Source organism: Coptis chinensis, chromosome 2 (assembly GCF_015680905.1).
Source record: "Coptis chinensis isolate HL-2020 chromosome 2, ASM1568090v1, whole genome shotgun sequence".
Taxonomy (NCBI): domain Eukaryota; kingdom Viridiplantae; phylum Streptophyta; class Magnoliopsida; order Ranunculales; family Ranunculaceae; genus Coptis; species Coptis chinensis.
The window spans coordinates 20,210,129-20,235,060 of record NC_141457.1 but is presented as its reverse complement, the minus strand read 5'-3'; the positions used below and the strand labels follow the sequence as shown (position 1 = coordinate 20,235,060).

The window sequence follows — 24,932 nt, the reverse complement described above, 5'->3', positions numbered from 1 at the left end:
TGATGGATATATATGTGATGCCCATTGAGAATGTAGAAGACTGGAAAGTTGTAAGTTGCTAAATATTTATGTTAAATACTTACTGTTATATTGTAACTAATGTATTGTTAAATATCTATGTTGTTGGTGTAGCCTGATAAGATGGTATTTCCTCTTCCATTTGAGTCAAACGTTGGTAGACCCAAGAAGCATAGGATAAGAGTTGAAGATGAACCTCAAGCCAAGGGTCCAATGAAAAAATGTAGCAAATGTGGAGCTATAGGACACAATAGTAGGACTTGCAAGGATAACATGCCGCCAAAGCCAAAGAGGACAGGTAAAAAATTATGAATTGTGTTTCTATTTTGGTGGGGATTGGTGCTGAATTAATTATGTTGTTTTGACTTGTATTGTGTATTAGGTATTAGTGAAGATTGCCAAGGAGAGCAGCATGATGCGGCACCTAGAAGGACAAAAGAAGGAAAGAAGTCGGGTGGAGAGACAAGTCAGCAATTTGGTGCAAATATGGCCATGGGGGAGACTACTCAGCAATCTGGTACAAATGTGAGCATGGGGGAGACAAGTCAACAACCAAGGGTCCCTTTGGTCATTCCTGCGCCACCACCTTTAAGAGGTACATGGTGAGGAGGAAGGAGAGGCAGAGGAAATGGTAATAGGGGAGGTAGAGGAAACAGTACCAAGGGAAAGACTGCAACTGGTAACAGAGGAGGAAGTGTTAGTGGTGTTAGAGCTGATTGGTTTAATATTTCTGCACCAGAAATACCATCCACACCAAGTGGTACAACCCATTCACCATACTATGATCCACTCACCCAAACCCATTGAGGTGAATTTGAGTATATATATATATATATATATATATATATATATCGGTAAGGCTAAGTTGACACCCTAAATTGACACCCCTACTAAACACAATGATTTAATAGCCGTTTTATGGTAGATATGATCTCCCCACTATGGATATGATCTCTAAAAAAAAATCATCTCATTTCAATATGTGTAACCTTGTCAAAAGTTATGTTGAAGTTTGCAATTTTTTTAACGGTCTATATGTTTCTAGTTTTGTAAATAAATTTGACAAGGTTAGAGAAATTGAAATGAATTGAAATTTTGCAGACATGATCAACATGGTAAGAGGGTCATCTCCACAAAAAATCAGCAATTAATTCATTGTAAAAGTGTACTTTTTGGTAGGAGTGTCAATTTAGGGTGTCATTTAGGGGTGTCAACTTCCTTATTTTGACATCCACAACTTACACAATGAATTAAGGGCTGATTTTTTGTAGAGAAGATCTTCCTACAATGGATAGAATCTCCACCAAAACTCGTCTCAATTGGATATATCTAGCTTTATTAAAAATAGTGCTAAAATTGTGGGTCGTTAGATAAATATCAAACTTAAACACAATTTTTGACAAGGTTAGAAATGTTCAAATGTCTTGATATTTTGTGAAGATGATCTCTATTGTAGGGAGAATATATTTCCATAAAATCAACCCTTAGTTCATTGTGTAAGTTGTAGATATCAAAATAAGGTATCAAAATAAGATGTCAACGTAACTTGACCCATACGTAACCTATATATATATATATATATATATATATATATATATATGATACCAAAGAAAGAGATCAGGTAAAACACCTGATTAATGCGGAAAGATCATCAGCAGCAAGAACACTTGATATAAACTGAACTTTTATTTATATTCTGGAAATTATATTACAGGGGGGAGAAAAGAAAGCACTCTTATCACTCAAAACAAAGAGAAAATTCAAAGCTAAAATGAAAGATGATCCTCAACAAGGGTGAGGTATCCTTTATATACTAGCCAGAACTCAAAATATAATTTGGAGTCCGCACAGGAAGTGGCTACGTGTGCTAAAGTAGTCGCAGTCAACTGGGCCACCATGACAAGGCATACTTGTCTTTTACTTCTGTCTTGAAAAGATAAGAATCCTAATAATGCTCAAATCCTATTCAACTTTTAACTTTGGAGAAAAGCAAAAGGTAGGATGTCTTCTGCAGGGGTCCACCTGGACAAAGCGTTTATGCCTTTATTTCATCTTTTAAGGATAAGAATCCTTGATAATGCGTCCACTTTATGGAGAATAATTCTGTTTTATGTCCTCTTCATGGGCCATAGGTAGTCATTATTGCTTCTTTGATTTTTAGAAAACTTGTCGTGCACACATAAACTTCCTTATTTTTTAGAGGAAGTGGGCTTCGGCTCCTGGTTAGCCTGAAGGGCTTGCTTGAATTTAACCCACATGTTAATAGGTTTGACTAGAGGATTAGAAGAACATGGATATATCTGGGTGAGAGCTTCAGTAAGATTAAAATTGTCACCCAAGTCCTCATCTGGCTGACTTTCTCCTGCAAGGCAAGCAAATTGATTCGCTTCTTCTTGGCTATTATTTGATGTCATAGAAACATCATCATGCTGGGAGGATACTATTGCATTTTCTAAGGATGATATCTCCTTTGTACTGGAGGATGCTTTAGCAGTAGTCGGTAGCTTGAATGAAGTCAAGAAATGACTCTTAAGATTCTCCATACATAAGTCATTAATTTGACTTTCTGAGAAACTCGGATTCTAAAATCTGATATGATTATTCATCATATCAAAAGGGTTTCTTGTATCCATATCTCCGGCAGGATTAGTTCTGGGAGTCTGTTCAATGAATTATTTCAAATCATTCTCAATATTGATAAGGGCTTCTTCTGTTGGAAAAGTAATCCACCATCTTGACTAAAATTTCCTTTTGAGAACTGGAATTTTAAGGTGATTATATTCACATTTAAAATCCCACTTAAAAATCCATGGGATACCATATAAGGTGAAAAAGGTTAAAGATGGTAAACCCATACCTTTAATTGAGGATGCTAATCTATCCATTTTAGAAATATATCTAAAAGGTTATCAGGGAGAATATCAAGCTCGGGACCAAAATATTCCCACCAATGAAAAATCCAATATGGATAATCAATCTTAATAGACTAGGGACATAGTTTAATAAACCATGAATGTTTTCTGTGAGTATTTTGATAGAAAAATACGTTAGTACGAGCTGATATAAAATCCCAATAATTATAAGATATATTTGCCGAACTCAATTTTCGACATTTGTTAGGATCTAAACCCCAATCATTATAAGAGATAAATCTCTTAAATATTGTTTTGCTATAAGAGATCAGACTATATTCCGAATCAGGCTTCTGTAATGTATGGTTAATATCCATAGTAGAAGTTGCCGAAGCTAGAATTTCTTCATAGATATATCTATGTTTGCCATCAACAACAGGATACTGTTGTGTGTTAAAATATCTTCTTTGAATTTCCCAAGGATCAGGCATCCACTGCTCATCACCTGGTTGAAGATAAATGACTATTTGATCTGCCCTTTTATTAGGGACATAAGGAGTCGGAGGAGTAAGAGTTGCCTCTTTCATTGACTTTCCTTTCTGTTGAGTATAAGACAAGGGAGGAAATTGCTCCTCATTGTCAAGGAAATTATATTTCCCTTTGCTCTTTCCGTGGCCTTTAGTGGTATAACCACGACCTTTGCCTCGCTGAGAGGTGCTCATGATCCCTACAAAAATTCTCTAGTTAGAAAATCTGGCAACGAATTAAAATCACCTTTGATATACTCAATATCAAAATCAAAGGCAGAGAGATCAGCTTGCCATCCTGCAAAAATCTGTTTAGATGCAATATTCTTGATATCTTTCTGTAATACTTGTTTAGCAGCACTACAATCAATACGAACCAAGAACTTTTGATTTAATAAATCATCCTGGAATTTATGAATACATTTGACCAGTGAAAGAATCTCCTGCTTTATAGTCGAATAATTAATCTAGGCTTTCTTCCAAGTTCCAGAAGTAAAACGAATTAATTCTTCTTTACTAGAAATAGGATTTTTCTGTTTTAAGATACCACCATAACCAATATTGGAAGGATCTGTTTCAACAATTTTAAACCCCTGGAAATTCGGTAAAGATAAGCAAGGTAATTGCTTTGCTTTAAGCTTAATCTTTTGTACTGCAAGAGTATGTCCTGGACTCCAAGCTGTGGGAACCTTCGTCAGTCTGGAGTATAGGATAGAGGTATCTTATGAAAGATTTTTATAATAGTCTACTAAATAATTAAGACTACCAAGAAATCTTTGTAACTGAGTTTTGTCTAAAATTTCATCAGGAAATTTAGATGCAAACTCAATGCTTCTGTCTATAGGAATTATTTTTCTTTAAGTAATATTATGACCAAGAAAACGAACAGTTGTTTGAAACAAATTCATTTTAGGTGCCGATACTACTAAACCATTTATTTTAATAAGATCTTTAAATATATTTAGATGTTTAATATGTTTTTCTAAAGATTTAGAATAAATCAGAATATCATCAATATAAAAAATAGAAAAAACCGAATAAGGATTGCAAATATCATTCATAATATTCTGAAATTTTGAAAGAGCATTTTTTAATCCAAAGGGCATTACAATCCATTCATAATGTCCAAAGGGTACAGTAAAAGCAATTTTATACCTATCTTCAGGAGCAATTTGGACTTGCCAATATCTTGACTTAAGGTCAAACTTAGAGAAAATGATTGTTGTAGATAAGCGATCTAATAAATCTTTTTTGTTAGGAAAAGGATATCTAATCCATTGTAACGCATCATTAAGGGGTTTGAAATTAATAACTAATCTCAGAACTCCTTTTTCCTTCTCAGCAGCTTTATTAACATAAAAAGTTGTACAACTCCAAGGAGGCCTACTCGGAGTAATCAATTTCTTATCCAAAAGACTCTGGATCTCCTTTTGGCATAAAGTCAAATAATTTGATTTCATTTGACTAGGTCTAGTCTTAGTTGGAATAAACTTTTCATTAAAGCTTGAATCATAGGGTAAAGAGACAATATGTTTCTTTCTTTCCCAAAAAGCATTAGGGACATCACTACAGACTTCAGAGATAAACTTAATCTTTATATGTTCCCTAGTGTTAAGTTTTTGTTGTAATTTTAAAAAAGTTATTTCTTCTATGAGAAAGTTTAATTGATTCTCTTTAGCAATTAAATTATTATTAATTACTTGAATCTGTTTATGTACAGGAGAAGTTATAAATTCAAAAATAACTTTCTGATTAGCAACAATTGAATAAATACCTTTCTCATTAATTTTGGTAATATGCATAATAGAATTAAGAAAAGTATTTCCTAAAATAATATGCCGAGAAAGATCTTTAACCAGAAAGAAAGTAGAAGATAAACAATGACCTTCTTTGTAGATGAATACATCTGTTAACTTGTATGCAATATGCATAGGGGTGCTGCTAGCAGTAGAAAGGTTTTGAGTAGATTTCTCACAATATTTAGTAGGTATTAAACCTTTTTAAATACAATTTAAATCTGCTCCACTATCAATTAGAGCAATATGATTTGCAAGAGTGTACTCATTCTTAATAACCAAAGTAATAAGAACATTCCATCGTTGGAATACAAAGTTATCCATAGATATCTTATTATGCTGGGAACCAGAATTAGTGACAAGATTTTTATTATTCTTTAACTCTTTTATTTATGTTTTAAGGTTATTAACCTCATACTATAAATCAGGGACATTAGTAATACAAGAATTACCTAAAATACCGTCAAAATAAAAAGTATTAAGAAGTCTCATATTATTATAAAAATAAAGATTCTATAAAGTCATAAAGTTCTGAAGATAATTGAGATTATAAATCTTATCCTATGGAGTAATCTTGAATTTTCTTATCTTCAAAAGATTTTTATAATCTTGTGGTAGTGTAGAACACTGACCATTATTATGACTTTGCTGATCGCATTTATGACAAAACGAAGAGCTTTGGCTTTAGGCCTGAGTCTCTTCCAATGCTATTTCTCTTTAAAACTTTTTGATTTCTTAAAAGTCTTAGATTTATTATCAGCCTTATTATTAACCAATATGTTATGCTCTTTAGGTGGTTTAATAGAATTCACTGTTGCAATATTGTAAGGTGTTATTAAAGGATGAACAGATGCAATCTCCTTATCATTAGAAGTATTCCAATTCTTCTGATGACATTCTAACACACCAATATAATTATCTATAGGTTCAAGATCCTTGTGAACCTTAGATCTGACTGTTATATTAGGTAAATCTATTTTTACCTCAGATTGATTTGGTAACTTAATAATCTTATCAGGTAAATGATTATTAACCTATGGAATAGGTAAACTAGGTTTTACCCTATAATTGTTTACAGGGGTAAAGGTACATTTTTCAATAGTAATATTCTTTCTTACTTCAGAAATTACTGGTTGACATATAATCTTTTCTTGTAATTGATTAAGTCTTACCTGTTCTTTTGATTTTAAATAATCACTAATATCCTTTTGTAGAATAGCCTGATTAACTCTAGAATTAAGAATATTATGATTCTGATACTCAAGGCAAAACCATTTTGCAAGAGTAGTATGATTCCTCTGGTACCAATCCAAATAATCATTATAAGGTTGAACCATAGGTTGCAACTCTATAGGAGTAAAATATTTCCTCAACTCTTCATATTTTAATTTATAAAATTGATTTGTTTCAGTAGATGTGTAATCCATTATAAAACAAATTCCATTTCTGAAGTTGTGGGAGATTGCCTAGCTTTCTGTGTATAAATATCATGTGGTATTTGTTGATTAGAGATACAAATCTCTTCTACAGATTGATTATACTGAGATATAGATTCAGCTTCTGACACTGAATGCCTAGAAGATTGTGGTATGGAGATCTTATAAGAGGATCTCGAAGACAAACATCTACTAACAAAAGGTTTCTTAAAGTTTATATAACTTCAACTTCAGTTGATTGAATTATTTGATCTAAATCATTATTAATGATTGGCTGTGGTTGAACAGCGTTTCGGCAAATCCATGAATCAGGAAATTGAATTTCACTCCAAGGAATCATCCTTGGTGTTGCTACACTAGAAGTTAAAAGATTTGTATCAATTAACACAGTTTTACTTGGTGTAGATTTATTCCATGCATTACGAGTTAAAGTTTGTAACACTTTATAGTGAATTCTGTAGGTAATTCCGATCACCTCAGATCCAGGTAAAAAGTTATAACCTTTAGCCTGAATTTGTAATGATAAAGAATCATAAAGATTTCTATCCAATAAAGATAAACTTAAATTAGTATAGACATCAAAATAGACTGGTCCATGACAAAGACTAGTCTCTACTACTCCCATAAGGGATGGTAAATAATCGAGACACCTAGCATCTCTGAGGGTTGCTTGAATACAAGCATTCATACCCAAAAGGGTCAAAGGTCTAAATGCAACTTGTATTAATCCTACATGAATAAATTTATAATTTTTCATATAAGGATATAAATCACGAGGACTTAAAAGATGCAAATTATTACTCATGGAATGTAAACTAATAGTTTGTTTCATAGTCTTTACATCAATTTTACTAGTCAATTTTTCAATCCAGTTACCATATCTATATATGGTTTTGGGATCTATATTAGGAATCGTCCATTTGTTCATTTTATCATGCGTGTTGAGATCATACTCAACTAATTCTGTGTTCTTTATTGAACTCAAATCATCATTTGATGACTGTGCCATGGGTGTTGAGGTGTTAGTGCAAAAACAGATAGAGTATAATGAATTAAAATCATACCAAACAGTATTAAAACTATTCATGATGTAATCATGCATAGATATATCATCTTCTTCTCCAAATATTATAAACAGTAAAATCAAAATCAAGTCTTCAGTGTTTATATAAAGTAAAACCATGTATGTTAACGCCTTACGGGTGCAAACGGCCTAAACGCATATCCAGCTAAACGGCACTGTATAATCCCTATGCTACTTGGGTGACGTCCCAGAGTTACTCACATAAACATAAAGAAACAATAATGATCTATAGCTTACGTAAATAGTCTTATATTAACAAGAATGAAATTAAGTAATCCTAACTTCATCTTTAACAAGATACTATTCATAATACTGGAAATGAAGAGTCAACATTATTTTAGGATCCAGGCGGACATTCTTGTTGTCGGTAATCCGAGCGTTTAGCAAGTAGTCCTAAAGAGTAACCCTCATGCCATATATATATATACATATATATATATATATATATATATATATATATATATATATATATATATATATATATCTTGCCACTCTAAATCTGCCACTCTTATCTCACATTCTTCTCAGCCGTCCGATCTATTCCTGAGATCATCAGATCTAATTTTAAATTTAAATAGCGAAATTTCAAAATTTCAATCTATTTCAAAAACTAAAAATTGAAAAATTGAAAAAACACGAAATTGGTGGGGGAAAACTCATCTCGGTCTTCTTCTTCTCCACTCCAGAAGCTCAGACCAAAATGTGAAATCAACTTGTTCAACTCTCACTACCACCGAACTAGTTTATTCTTCATCTCCAATTGTTAAAAAATTATTCAAGGTCAATTTTATTTAAATCTATGTTTGTTCTGTTTTTCAATTTTCATATCAGATCTAATTTCAACCAATCGTTTGTTATTTACAGGTAATTAGAAGAAGGCATTCAAACCGCCATCAGAAACTCAGATTCTAAAAGTTGCATCTGGTGAAGCATGAAGCATGAGCATCGAGTTCTTGTAATTATGTGTAATGATCTGAATATTATTCCTGAAGATCTGAATAATAGTAATGTAATGATTTCAAAAGAATGTATTCCTTTACATGTTAGAATGCTTCACCAGACGCTCATGAGCTAAAGATACACTGAAAAGTGCCAATATTTGTTCTTGTGTTTGTTTTCAATGCCAGTGAACAACAATGGGTCTTCTCTCTAACAAAGTTGAGAAGACTCAGATTAAAGCAGGTGATCATATCTACACTTGGAGAGCTGTTTATACTTACTCTCATCATGGTAATAAATCTAACCTTCTCTTATTAATGTTGCTGAATTGCTTCAATGTATAATGTGGGTGTCATTTGAAATTCTAGTTTATGGTGTTTTTTGTCGGTGGATTTTTGGAATTTTTTGTTTTCATTGTTCATGTAGTACAAGTCATCCATCGCATTTTATAGAGTAGTTCTTTCCCAGGACTAATGCTTTTCCAATTTGCCTTGCAAGCCACTTTCTCCTACATTTTACTTATTTTTTTGTCTTGAAGTATGGTATTGGACTATTAGTATTCTATCAATCTAAACTCAAGTTGCATGAATTCCCATAGAAAGATAAGTACATATATTCATGGAACTGTAGCTTGTATTTGATCTTTGAATTAGGAATCTTAGCAGGTGCATCTTTTGAAGAAATGTGCTATATAAAAAAGAAAAAGAAAAAGAATTTAGTAGTAGGCTTATTTGTGCTAGATGTATCAATTCAAACTTCTTCTGTTCCTATATACTTCCGTAGTTCTTACAAGTAACACTTTCTTTAGTTTAAATACTTCCAACTGAATTTAAGATCATTTGGTATTAGATCAATTTTCCATGGTTTATTTTTTTAATGGAAATCCATTTTTGGTGTTTCTGTTTTGTTTTTGTCGATAAATTAGGAATATATGTTGGCGGAAGCAAAGTGGTTCATTTTACACGTGAACAAGGTGGGAGTTCAAGCACCCCTCTGTTGGATCTTCTGTTTCAAGCTCTAAGCTTCCATCTCCCTGTCCAACTTTCCCTCGACCGTGGGTTTCAAAGTAGAAAATAGTGGTGTAGTCCTCTCCTACTTGGACTGTTTCCTTGGAAATGGATCCCTTTACTGCTTTGAATATGGAGTGACCCCATCTGTTTTCTTTGCCCAAGTCCGAGGGGGAACATGCACTATGATAAACATAAAAAGATTAAAGTTTACCTACGAAATGAACGATAAAACTCAAAACGTAAGTAAACTAAAACTTAATTACGTATCTAAATTTATCAAAGTTTTCTCTACTCTCAATCTATTGAACAGATATAGTGGAGTAGGAAGTTCTTTCCACTCCTAGTTCTTTCACAAAGTAATGTTTTCTACGTATAAATAATCTTAACTAAAGTCTAATGAGAGATTTACGAAATGATAACTAGACTACGATGCAACTACCCACAAGATGCAACTAGTCGACTCTTTAAACAACTATGGGAATACTACGTCGATTCTATGATAAGGAGTTAGAGGGGGATTGATTCCACCTTAGCTCAACTTAATCCATTAACGACAAATCGTTGTAATCCGAATTGAACTGCTTCGCAGAACAATCTGGTTATTCCTAATCCCTAATTACATATGACATTTCTACCAATTCATAACTAGCATGTGAACGATTACACCCATTCTCATGGTGAACTAATCATTTCTAGAGTGGAAAGGAAATTACAACGACTCTACGATAATCGGAATCAAGCTTTCATCAAGGCTTCTCAACCCCCTCTAATGGAGGTTTAGCCGAGAATCATCACGCTATCATTCCCAATCAAATTCGAACAAGACATGATATAAAGATTTGAACTTTACTTGTTTAAACTCAATTCAAAACTACTCATGCAATAATTGAATTAAACTAATAATGACAAATAAGTAAATCTAAGAATTGAACTAAATAAGTAAATGGAAAATGAAACTAGATTACCAAGAACACTATTTTATTAATCTAATGAATAATAAAACAATGATTCAAATACTAAATTAATAATCTACTTTGTTCTAAAGTAATTAATTAAACATGAAACTAGATCTAAAACAAGATATGCAAAACTAATTAATTAACTAATTGAAATTCTAAAACTAAGTTCTAAAACTAATTAATGGAGGCTAACTAATCTAGGTCTAACTATCTACCATTAACAAAGAGTCAAGCTCTTGTTTTTATACTTTCAGATCCAAAAATCGTGCATGGGTTGGAGCCATGTTTTGGGGCCGCAGAATCGTGCCCAAAACCCATTCTTTTCCGGCCCAAAAAGGCCTATTCAGCTGTAGTTGGCTTCAACAGACTTTTTGTCCACTTTTGCTCTTCTAATTTGGTCAACGCTTAGACCATTGGAAATCTCTTTCCGAGCCGGTCGTTTTGACATAATGTAGGCCCAATTCCGAGGTCTGATTCCAAAGATACGGCCTTCGGAAGTTCTGCTGACTTTGTGTGTTGTTTCTGCCCGCGTCGACTTTTCAGCTTTTGACCGGGCTTTAGAAAGGTTTTTTCTTCTTGAATCTTGGCCTTTAATCATAGAACTCCTTAGCAACCGACCTTTGCTCCTTTATCTCACTAAAGTAGCACATTTCTGCACATAATGGACTTTGAAGCCTGAAATGCATAAAACACGTGATCAGTATTAACTCTTAATTATTACTCACATAATTGGTCTAAAAGTATGACTGTTATAGGGTTAAAACTACAGTTTTGGGCTCTTATCAAACCATAGTACAAAATATCTCGATATATCGCGATATTTGGGGATATCTATCCATATTTCAGAAAAAGATATATAAATATCACGATATGTTAAAAGATATATACGACTGCAAATATCTATGATATTTTGATGATATTTGCGATATTTGTGAGATTTGAGGATATTTGGGGATATTTGGAGATATTTAGCGATATTTTGTGTATATAACAATTTTATTTAATATTTACCATTATATTTTAAATAAATATAAATAATGTATCATGATATATCAAGAAATATCCACAATATCTACGATATTTTAGATATTTTAGATATATCCACGATATTTGCATGTGAAACAATGTCAAATATCCCCAAAGAGAGGGATATATCCACGATACATATCCAGAAATTGAGTATCGATAAATACCCATATCCTGATATTTTGTACTATGTATCAAACCACCCCTAAACAGCATTTTGCTTGTCCTTTAGCAAAGATGAGAAATTAGAATAAGTGACCAAAAATGGAGTTCTATCTACTCTCATTTCGCTGAGTGCGATTGCATTGACCATATGCAACAAGGCCTTAAACCACTAGGAATTCCCTAGTGGGCGAGTTATAGCCTCGTGAGAGTTTTCCAAAGGAGGTACTCACAAAATTCATTTATACTACAAATCGACTAAGAAATAAAACTATTGTTTCCTTTATTCATGCTCTAAATTAACTATACCTCTCACTAGCAATGCATATAGAGTAAATCAAGTCTAAACCTAAGCTAATATATGCATAATAATCAATCATCTACAATAAACATATATACAAAGGAGTAATACTATGAAATGTTTAGCGGGTTCGTTTCAAACTTCGGAATAAGCGTCCTAAGTAGGTTCTCACAATAATAGTCAAGATACAACACTCTGATTTTTCCACTCAAGTTTCATTTACTCCAAGGTGTGCGATGGGCACACTTTACCTTACAATCTCAATGACAACAAGGAAGCCGGAGTCGATCAAACACATCTGCCACTTATTATCACACTAACCTATTCCTAATTGAGCTAGAGGTCTTTATTAGGTGTTGCGGGGATTAGGAGATGGTTTAAGAAGAAAGGAAATGGATATTCAAAAAGGACAAGTCCGAGATAATAGAGTCTTCATATTATGTAACTAGAGAAAACCTTGTTATTTACTTTTGCTTCTACACTTTGTTTCCATCCTTAGCCTTTTTTTTTTTTATTTTCTTTGGCTTTTGACTCCTTTTTATTCTATTTTTGGAGTTTTTATTTATTTCTATTTTTCTTTTTCTTTTCCTTGGATGGAAACTTCTTTTCTTTTTTTTTTCTGAAGCAACTAACTAATTTTTGTTTACACAGGTTTTTCTCTTCTTCTTTCTTCACTCATTCTATTTTCAGACTTATCTAAATTGGGTAGGCTGAATTTTTTATTTTGTTTTGTTTTGTAACAAGGTAAAGGATTTGTGGTTTATGAAAGGCTAAAGAAAGGCTCAGAGGGGCGACTAGCGGAAAATAATTCTTAGGTTTGAATTTCTGGCTATATCGATCCAAAGAGGGCCTAAATTCTCGCTTAGGATATGGTTTAGTGATCAAGCAAGTGGACGTGTGATTTCTCTATCCAGATTTTACTTCTCCCTTGTGTCATTTCTCAAATGTTTCTCTCATATAAGGCTTTAGGCTATATTCTCACAGGATTTGTAGAATAAGTACTCTAGCCTAGATTTCAGAAAAACTTCGCTAACAATCATAGATACTCATGTAATATATTTATAGATAGATGCAAAGATTATTACCTACATATTAACCTAAGTTTCTAAAAATTATTCTAATGCAAAAGCTACGGAGACTTCTAGATTATTAAGAGCATAGGGAAGGAAAACAATACCAATATTCCTAAGTGTATAGCATGAACTTATTTATTTATATTTTTGAATTTTTGAAATATTAACTAGAAAACAAATGCATATTATACATATTTATATCCTAACAGATGCCTTAATTACACGTGTTTCTATGCCCCCAAACAAGAAACATGCTTTGTCCTCAAAGCATTTAAATAAAGAGGGTAGAAAAATACCATAGAAACGCGTGAAATTCTAGAACATCTGCAAAACAAGGTTAAAACATACTAATATAAAAACTGACGCAACTCTATAAGAGTTCCTCCCATTATGGGGTTAACAAGAATCAAATTGCTTGGGACATAAGCATACACTAACTAGAATGAAAACTTACCTTATCTCCCGTTTTATTCATCATCCTCATCATCCTCTTCTTCTATAAAGAAGTGAGGTTCCTTCACGTCCTGCCATGCCATGATAATTTGCCAGGCTTCCCGCCATTTATCATCTATTATTGCTAACCTATTAAGCGCCACTTGGTCTGACGGGGTGTAGGGTGCAACCTGATGAGGTTGTATCCTCCACCATTGCCAAGTCATTGCACGGAAAGAGCGAATAATACTATTGGTGGGTCGATGCGATTAATCGATCGTAATCCAATCCGCGGAAACGTGTACAAAAATAGGAAAGAAACATAGCATAATACGGGAAATTAGAACAGCATAAGAAGGTACTTATGCCTCATACTATGGGCTCGTGCTAAACTAGACATCAAGGTTCGGGAAGGTCATGGCATATACGTCCCGCGGCTAAAGCAAGGAAGACGCTTGCAAAGTGGCATCATTCATCAAGAAAAACGCCATTCCCTAAAATGTTTAGCATAATCCAAAACATAACAGTTCCTATGTTCATGGACAGGCTACCAAAGGCGACGTTATATTCCCCTTGGTCCTCGATACGGAAAATGCCTGCCCCATACGACTCATGCAAAAACTCATAAGTGTAGACATGCATATTATCTACCCAATAGCATCATGGGTCTTGTATTTCAAATGGGCATAGCAAGTCCAAGAATAAATGCTAGCAAGAACCTGGTAATTTCCATTGGTTCATCATCAATGTTGATGGAGAACACTTGTTCTCCATCTGGTCTCTCAAAGAAAATGCAGTTATCGTAAAAATAAGATGCTAGTGTTGGAGAATAAAGTTCAGCAGATCTTACCATAAGCAGTTCCCAGCCTACGTATGTGATCGCCTCGCGAAACCAAGCACCATAAGTAGTGCTTTGGAACAAATCTTTGAAAGACTGTTCCGGTATTATTGTAGGACATGTCATCTCAAAACGATGCTCTGGAACACTGCAAATGATCCGGGAACAACCCGCAGAAAAACTGGAAATTTTTATAAGCACGGAGGTCGGTAGCAGTGCGCTCTGATTATTTTAAGTTCCAAAGTGTTTGAGCTGAAAGTCGAGCTCACCTTGAAGCAGGCAGTCCCGAGGTGCTGATGGTTGAAAAATGAGACGAAACGTGGGAAACGTGGGAGTGAAAGGTGAGTGATGGAACTTAGGTGTAGTGTGGGTTGTGAGTGTAGAATGAATGAAGTTTATATAGGTTTTAAGTTGCTAAAACGGATCGGGAAGTTGCCAAAAAGTTTTTACGGCAGTTTCCGGAAATACTAAAATTTCCAAACCCGAAAACGGAAACAACTCATATTCTTGATTCTTAAACAACCCTAGTATCTTTTAGGTTAAATTTAGGATAGAACCTACCTATTTTATCTAGATTTCATCCTACCATGATATTTATTCATAGATATGCCTAATCAGCCATATTCTCACCCTGACTCCGAAATAACTTCTAAAAACGAGGGTCATATAAAAATCATGCTGGAATAGATAACACCACCCCCAAATAATTTGGGAAGGTGGGATCAATATTAAACAACCACGCACAATGAAAATAACCGCATTATATTAAAATTTTCATTCGAAGTACATTTCACTACAAAATTCAAATTACCGAAATAAAACTTACATTAAAATAATTAACAATAATAAAACTACAAATAAAAATCATCAAGCTATAATATCCCTAAACACGTCGGTACTAGTAGCAGAGGGCACACGCTCAGGAGATGGCTCCTGAGCTCCCGATGGGCGAACAGCATTCGTCTTTTCGGCGACGACGCTCGTGCCTCGATGATGTATCCTCAGAAGGAGAATCCCCGTGAGGTGGGAAGCGTGCAAGCATATCGGCCCAGAACTGGCGTTGAGCTTCTAGCTCAGCCCTCATCTGTTCCCACCGCTCCTCCTCTCACTGGGTACGAATCTCGAAATTATGGTGGATAGTAGCCTGTCGAGTCCAGAGGTCTTCGTAGATAGTATTAAGTGAACGCATGCCACGATGAATCACAGCCATGCGTTCTACATCTGACCAACACCTCTCCAAAGCATCAGCATCAAAACAAGTCAAGTCCTCCTCATCCTCCGAGTCATTCTCATTTCCACCATCCTCCTCATCCTCTACCCTATCCTCAGGCAACCTCCAAACTCGTTGGACACAATCCTTATAAATACGAGGATTTTGGTGTAGGGTGAGGTAAATCCTATCAGACATCGGAGTCGCTCTCAACTTCAGCATGATCTTGGTTATCAAAACAAGGAGAGGTGCAATAGACTTCCTTACTCCCCTAATCATGTTAAGCAAAAACTCCAAGATACAGAACTCATACTTCTGCTCTTGGAGTATCCATAGAATGTGGAGGCAGTTCAGACCGATGTCGCTGACCTTCTCCTTCCCTAGGACGTTCCGACCAATCCACTGAGCTGCAGCTAGCTGGTTGGTTCTGAGGGATGCCTGGCGAACACAATGCGAGCTTGTATTGTAGTTCCCTTCTGTAACTGTCTCGTTCATCAACGGCTCGACCCCATTATATTGGGACTCTGTAACGCGTGGCATCGGATGGATTCTAGGCGGAATGCCTAGAATCTCAGCCAATAACCCAGCAGTTACTTCCTTCCTCCTCTTTGCCACCGTAACAAAAATTCTACTCCCCTCCAACTCCCTCGTGTTGTAAAACCGTCGGACTAACTCTTCGTGGTAAAAGGCGTCAGTCGAGTACCACAAGCTATTCCAATCTCTACTAATCATTTCGTCACCATAAAACGGCACGAAGTGGTCGCCAGTAAATGCTTGCTCCGGCAAAATTCGACGTTGTTGAGCCATTGGAGTTTGAACTGATTTGGGGTTTGTAGAAAGTGTAGGAAGCAATGAGGAACAACCTCACTGGAACAACAATGGTGGTGGTGGTGTGGTGGCGCGGCAGCTTGAAATTTTTTTTATTGTTTTCGGTGGTTTTTGATGATTTAAATTGGTGGAGGTGGTGGTGGTACGGTTTTGAGAAGATTTGGAGTGGGTTTGGATGTTTGGCATGAGTTTATTGGTTTTCTCTTTTTTTGTTAAGGTTTGAAGCTTTGGGGTCGTTAATGGCGGTTTGGAGAAGTGAAGAATGCGACTGTTGGTGTGAAGGTAAGGGGCGCAGGTGCGCGCGGGTTGAGCCCAAGCCCAATTCAAATTTTTCGAATTTTGTCGATTTTTAGCGCAACTTCAAACTAAATTTGCCGCTTCGTTACCAGTCTGATTTTTGCGAATGAGATATGGAAATGATCAGGAGAGAATTTCCAATCCAATGATCCATAAAACACTCTATTCCGACCGTGGATGACATATAAGATAGTGGACAACGCCTCAAAGTGCGTGCATGATGTACATTATGCGAACGAATGAACTCTAAATTCATAGATTATGCCAACCCGAATCAAAATACAATTAAACAGCCTAAGCAACTCTAATGGAACATAAAACATTCTAGGACGGAAACACGAACACCCCACCCCCAAACAAATTTTTTACAACAGAGTTTAGAAAATTTGTTTTTTAAAAGTGGGTCTTTTAAAGTCAGATTTCCGAGACTTCCTAGATTACTATGTTTATTATTTAATATTTTTTTTACTTTTATAAGGAAAAACAATAAGCAATAAAGACATAATTCACCTCATAGAGAAACATGACTCAAAAATCCGAGAAAACATGCAAGAGTGGAAAACGTGAATTATGTTAAACGTAGACTTAGGATCCGGTACTTATAGCCACACACTCCATAGGGAGGGCCCGGTTACCTTAATGGTGCACTCACCAATATCTGGAAATGAAAGGAAATGCACCAAACACAAAAATTGAGTCGTTTATAGTCAGATACTCGAGACTTTATCTAAACATATGTATGAACATACAGTTTATCATATATCACAACCAAAATAGTTGTGGATCATTCCATAAATAAATATCACAGAAAGCATATCCAAACACAATCAAGCACCAAGATTTCCTATGATGCAACCTAGTGAACTGAAAGCGAAGTTGGATAACCCTATAACGTAATCTAGCATGCACCTTCTTTTTCATTTTTGAACGAGAGGGTGTCCTAGTGAATAAGTGTGGAAAAGTGAATGGTTGTGGAAGATATGGTGGATATGGATAAGTTGTAGAAGGAAAGCATGTAAACAATGAGGATGTGGGTTTAACACAAAACTCATTTATGGTGTAGGTAGGGACTGTCTCAAGTCTGAAAATGAAGATGTCAAATGGTTTGTCCTTCTGAAGTATTTGTTTACTAGGTGGATTTAAAAAATTATGAAGCACAGGAGAAACAAAAGGATCGAGTGCAAACTCGAGATTCCTTTGGAAGGGTGGAAGGAAGGGAGTCGAGGTGGATGTTGTGCAAAGTAGTTCTTGATAGGGTGAATCATCACCTTCTCTAAAAAACTCATCGAATTCCTCATCTAGATTGGTCATATCCACATTACTATGGTAGTCCTCTATATCTTTTAGAAAGTCATCTATCTCGTCCTCATCCATAATATGTGTATCGACTAGTGTAGGGATGAAAATATTGGAGTCTGAACTTCCAAAGGAAAGAAATTTGGGCATATGATTATCAGGGAACGTGTTGTTGAAATAATCTCGAGCGAAGCTCTCGATCATGCTAACCTCTCCATCCATAGACGAATCGGGTAAATGTGTCTTTGTTTTAAAAACATTTACTTCAACAGCAAGATGGCCAAAAGACATGGACATCGAACCATCGCAACAATTAATGAGCGCATTGGCAGTTGCCAGGAAAGGACGCCCTAAGATGATCGGGATAGAGTCGTTAGCGACTTCTGTATCGAGAATGACAAAATCAGCCGGATAGTAGAAATCCTGAACTTTTACCAGCACATTTTCGACCACACCCTTAGGATACTTAATAGACCGATCAGCTAATTGCAACGTCATTTTAGTGGGTTGCATCTCGTCTAGACCTATTTGTCTATACAAATAAAACGGGAGTAAGTTAACACTAGCCCCCAGGTCTAATAACGCGGTCGTCGTATAGGAATCTCCTAAGGTGCATTATACAGTAGGACGACCAGGGTCCTTGTACTTAATAATTCCATTATGTTCAGATAGAGTTGGGAATTGTTCTGTTAAAAAGGCGTCTTTTGGTATATTGGTCTTACGCCTAGTAGTACACAACTCCTTAAGAATTTTAGCATGGTGTGGTAGCTTTTTAATAGCTTTGAGGAAGGGAAGGTTTATAGTTAGATTCTTGAAAACGTCCCTAATCTCCTCATAATTTGTATCCCTAGTTAACATGGCTAATTTTTGTAGAAACGGTGGTTTCTCTCTATATTTAGCATATGTATCACCTGGATGTTTAACCTTGGCTTTTACGTTTCTTAGGTTGTGTTGTAACCGGTACCTCTACGGTGGTAGGCTCTTCGGTTTCTATTTCGGTATCTAGTAAAATAGCGGTGTAGGGGCTATCGTGGGGGTAACTATAGGCATAGTTACTTTGTTATCAACCACTCTGCCAGAACGGAGAGTGGTGATGGCATTTAGCTCACCTACATTTTCATATTCATTACTAGTATTATCGGTTATCTCAAATACTGTGTTTGTTGTTTTAGGATTAGGTATTGCGTGACCTGGAAACACACCTTTGGGTTGGGCTTTATCTTGGGCCAACTGTTGGCTTAAATTATTAACGGATTGTAGAAGTTGTTGGTTAGATTGAGCCATGGTTTGGAAAAGTTTTTGGCTCACTTGTATGAAGGTGTCAAGACGTTCTGGTTGTGTGGGTGTAGTAGTCACGGGTGGTGTGATTGGAACTATCTCGCATGAATTATTAATGGGCGGATTTTGATAGTTATTATTTACCAGAACGATACCTCTATTAGCATTGTAATTATTATAACTACCTTGACCTTGTGTTTGACCTTGTCGAGGTTGCACTTGGTTGTTATAATTATTATAATTACCCTGACCCTGTCCTTGTCGTGGTGGAGCTTGGTTAAAACTGTGCGTTGGCCTAACATATTGATTATTGTACCCTGGAGGTGTGACGTGTTGGTTATTTCTCCAACCGAAGTTGGGATTTTGTCTCCAAGGGGCGTTAGGTTCACTATTAATGGAACAAGCCTGTTCATAGGCTATAGGACAGTGGGAGTCGGGATCTGAGGGCTCCAACAGAAACTACATGGATTTGAATTTACATTCATGACGGGGATAGGCTTTTGTTGAACAGAAATGGTCGCTACCTTTTTTGTGAGTGATTCGATTAGAGTTTTAAGCTCGGGATCGTGTTTAATTTCAAACATACCGCTAATCTTAATCAGTATTTGATGAACTAGCGGAGCGGTGGATATCGTCACTACCCCCCCAGTTGTTATTTCGCTTAGTTTGATCCTCTAAAAATTTATAAGCCTCATAGGCTCCTTTACTTAGAAAACTACCCCCATTCATTATATCTAGGACTTCTTTATGGTGGTGTAGAAGTCCTTTGAAAAAGGCACGAACTAACGTGTCTTTCACTAAGTTATGATGTGGACACTCTATAAGGAGATCGGTGAAACGATTCCAAGCCTCTGAAAATGATTCGTGAGGATTTTGTCGAAAGAAATGAATCTTGGAAAGCATCTCATCCGTCTTTAGGGGTGGGTAAAAATGTTCCATAAACAGTTGAACAAGTTTAGCCCACGAGTCCACAGAATTAGGCGCTTGGTCAGTTAACCAAGACGCCGCCTTATCGGCTAAGGTGAAAAGGAATACCCTCAGTTTAATTTGTTCCGCACCAACCGTAGGATGGTGGAATGTTGTTAGGACTTGTTCAATCCTACGCATGTTCTGATAAACGGGTAACAAATTAAAAATTTTTGGGGATTCGGAAATCCCCCACTGGGTCTGCTAGAACGATGCAAGATTTGGGGCTATCGCCAAGGCTTTGTAGAAGTCGAGAGAGAGTCTCTCCTTCTTCAGGCATTATATCAGGTGGTGTGTGTGAAATAGTAGCTAGAGGTGTAGTGGGTGGTATACTAGATAGACTTGTTTGTTGATGTTGTCGTGTAATTACGTTCGGTGTTTTTGTTCGACCAGACCTTAATCTCATACAAGGGTAAGACCAAACTTAGCTAAACACGACAACACTCCAAACAATCCTGATATACTAGTATAAACCTCTAACAGGAGATGCAAGGTGTGGAAGAATGGAATACCTGATTGCGTCCTTGCTTCGCTTATGAATAGCGTCTTGTTTACGCGTGTTAAGTGTATATAACAAGTTAGAACATTGAAAAACTTGAAAAATCGAAGTTCGAATCAAACCTGTAGAAATCCGGCAAAATTCAGCTCGGTGGCGAATGCGCTCACTTTGAAGCGCAAAAAAGCTCTGTGTAAGTTCATGTTATAGTGTTTGAGCTGGTTATTCGGTTTTGAAGCGGTCGCTCAACTTCTAGTACTTTAAGCGCATCGCGCTCCTTTTTTCGCGAAGTAGCCCGTGTAATTTTTTCGATGAACTTTTCAATGCTGAAACGGACAACCATAGTATGAATCAAACAAAGGTGGGTGGGGTTAATGGGACTTTAAGAAGAGTACTTATACTACGAAAATAATGTGAAAGTAAACTAAGATAGCAGCGGCGCCATTTGATAAACGTAAAAAGAATAAAGTTTACCTACGAAATGAACGATAAAACTCAAAACGTAAGTAAACTAAAACTTAATTACGTGTCTAAATTTATCAAAGTTTTCTCTACTCTCAATCTATTGAACAGATATAGTGGAGTAGGAAGTTCGTTCCACTCCTAGTTCTTTCACAAAGTAATGTTTTCTACGTATAAATAATCTTAACTAAAGTCTAATGAGATTTTACTTAAATGATAACTAGACTACGATGCAACTACCCACAAGATGCAACTAGTCGACTCTTTAAACAACTATGGGAATACTACGTCGATTCTATGATAAGGAGTTAGAGGGGGATTGATTCCACCTTTGCTCAACTTAATCCACTAACGACGAATCATCGTAATCCGAATTGAACTGCTTCGTAGAACAATCTGGTTATTCCTAATCCCAAATTACACATGGCATTTCTACCAATTCATAACTAGCATGTGAACGATTACACCCATTCTCATGGTGAACTAATCATTTCTAGAGTGGAAAGGAAATTACGACGACTCTACGATAATCGGAATCAAGCTTTCATCAAGGCTTCTCCACCCCCTCTAATGGAGGTTTAGCCGAGAATCATCACGCTATCATTCCCAATCAAATTCGAACAAGACATGATATAAAGATTTGAACTTTACTTGTTTAAACTCAATTCAAAACTACTCATGCAATAATTGAATTAAACTAATAATGACAAATAAGTAAATCTAAGAATTGAACTAAATAAGTAAATGGAAAATGAAACTAGATTACCAAGAACACTATTTTATTAATCTAATGAATAATAAAACAATGATTCAAATACTAAATTAATAATCTACTTTGTTCTAAAGTAATTAATTAAACATGAAACTAGATCTAAAACAAGATATGAAAAACTAATTAATTAACTAATTGAAATTCTAAAACTAAGTTCTAAAACTAATTAATGGAGACTAACTAATCTAGGTCTAACTATCTACCATTAACAAAGAGTCAAACTCTTGTTTTTATACTTTCAGATCCAAAAATCGTGCATGGGCTTGGAGCCATGTTTTGGGCCAGAGAATCAGGCCCAAAACCCAATTCTTTCAGTCCAAAAAGGCCTCTTCAGCTGTAGTTGGCTTCAACAGAGTTTTCGTCCACTTCTGCTCCTCTGATTGGATCAAGGCTTAGATCATTGGAAAGCTCTTTCCGAACCGATTGTTTTGACATAAAGTAGGCCCAATTCCGAGGTCTGAGTCCAAAGATACGGCCTTCGAAAGTTCTGCTGACTTTGTGTGCTGTTTCTGCCCGCGTCGACTTTTCAGCTTTTGACCGGGCGTTAGAAAGGCTTTGTCTTCTTCAATCTTGGCCTTTAATCACAGAACTCTTTAGCAACTGACATTTGCTCCTTTATCTCGCTAAAGTGGCACATTTCTGCACATAATGGACTTTGAAGCCTGAAATACATAAAAACACGTAATCAGTATTAACTCTTAATTATTACTCACATAATTGGTCTAAAAGTATGACTGTTACAGGGTTAAAACTACAGTTTTGGGCTCTTATCACACTACATCAACATCGGACCCTCCACGCATGGTTGGTTGATGTGGCAATGTTTCTTCTTCGAGAATGGATTTGGGAACTACGACATTTTTCGAACAATTGTGAGGACTTTGCACTCTATTGCAAAACAGTCTTTTTGATTCTTGAGAAGACAGGTATTGGGAGGAGTGGTCAAGCTTCTTCGGTTCTTAGTGCCCCAATTGCAGCCCTTATTTCCTCTCTTACAAGATGTTAATGGCGGGACCGGTTAGGGTGGCTACTTGTGATAGCTGGGATGTACCGTGTGAGCAGATATGGTGTGTTGATATGGGAGTTCGAACCGATGTGGTTAAGGTGGCGGTCGAGGACATGGCTGTGAACCTTGGTTGGGCTGGGAACTCTCCGGAGGAAACATCGTCAGTCAGTCCTAAAATGCCAGCTCCACAAAATCTGATGGATTCTTAATTAATTAAGAAGCAAGCATCCACTTAACTATAATTTTACATGTCAGTCGTAGGTTCGCAACGAAAGCATTGCATTTGTCATAATAACATGTTTGTTTTGTGGGTTGTTGGCATTCGATCATGTATGTGTGAAAGGAGTTGTTCAGTGTTGAATATTATTTGTAAGTAGTTTAGATGGAATAAATAGAGATTAATGTAGTGCCCTGTTGTTGTTGTTTTTTCTTCTTTGATAAACCAATGTAGTGTCCCGTTGTATTAAACAGAGTTCTTATTAATATTATTCTGAACACGCAATTTCAATTTTATCAGGGAACCACCAATCTGGTACTTAAACTTTTGACTACTGATCAAAATACATCCAACTTAACCAAAATGCGCTTTGCACTTTTCTAACACACATCCAGAGTGCGCACGCGCTCATGCTTTACCAGACGCAACTAATGATACCTATTTGTATGTTAAATGCTATAGGCTAACTGATGATACCTAGCTATTTGTATGTGAAATGTGAAGGTCTTGGCGAGAAGGAGTTATAGTTTATACATTAGGCCTGCATGTCAAAGTTTGTTATAGTGTTAGTGTAAGTTTGGTATGCATGTCAGAGTTTTGTTATGTGAGGAGTGTGTTTTGCCGTGAGTCAGAATTATAAGATGGGATGCTCTAGCTAGATGAACTTGCTAGAGAACCCAGCAAGTTAAATTTGTCTATCCTGCTCATTCTAGAATTTTGATGTGCAACTCCCTGAGCTTTAAGGAACTGCATAAACTTCTATTACTAAGCAATGTATAGCTGCAATGTACGGCTTCTCAAAAGTTAGAAAAAAAGAGCAGTACTTGCTTGCTATTCCAACACTCCCCACTAGCATGAAAGCCCAATTTACTTGCCCCCTCTTTAGTGCACACATCTGATCCCAAAAGCCTACTTCTCATCAAATTTAAAAATTCCACAAAACTAGATTCCTCTAACATAGTCATATTGTTTGGAAGCTAAGGAACATCACAAGATGCCTTGTTAGGGCATAGGCTTCTTTTTGCATCTGGCCTCTGTGTATAAGCAGACTGCAATGAACTTTGTTTCTCAATTCACATTGTTTCCTTGTACTAGAAAAATGAAAGACAAAAAATACTAGGCAAATAAAAAGAGACAAATTTGATAAAAGTATAACCAATCACTTTTACATGAACAGATACAACATTCTTCAATTCAAGCACATCCATGCCTGCTTAAATGGCTTACCAAAAAAAAAACTCCATATTCACTACAATATTATAAGAAACACGCACTCACTAATGAGTAATAACATTAGATACATCAACTTTTACAACTGGTAGTGCTCCAGGACTTGGAATTAATGGATGACAACTGAACACCACCAGTTTTGTCCCACGAAATATGAGCACCGCACCAATACTTCAAAGACCAATTGAGACCAGATGCAATTTCAACTGCGGTGGTGCCCTTGATCCTGCTGGTAGTTATAAAATCAGAAAATGCTATTAAACACCTCACCAAGAACAAACAAAAAAACTAAAGTATCAATAGCCTATGACCAATAAGGAAGCAACAGTTCAAATACCACCCACGGTATTTGCAACTTGACAGGAAGAGCACAAGCCAGTAGACCACTTCGAGCGTCCAAACACTTTCATGTTTAACTGAA

General features: G+C 36.0%; 1 pseudogene across 1 annotated transcript; it reads left to right on the top strand.

Moving 5' to 3' along the window:
• The first annotated feature begins 8,287 nt into the window (after positions 1–8,287).
• Positions 8,288–23,273, top strand: LOC147515277 (protein LEAD-SENSITIVE 1-like; annotated as a pseudogene). Its single transcript, XR_015212972.1, has 5 exons — positions 8,288–8,493; positions 8,578–8,943; positions 9,578–9,631; positions 9,675–9,840; positions 22,832–23,273. The product of XR_015212972.1 is annotated as a protein LEAD-SENSITIVE 1-like (transcript).
• The last annotated feature ends 1,659 nt before the right edge of the window (positions 23,274–24,932 follow it).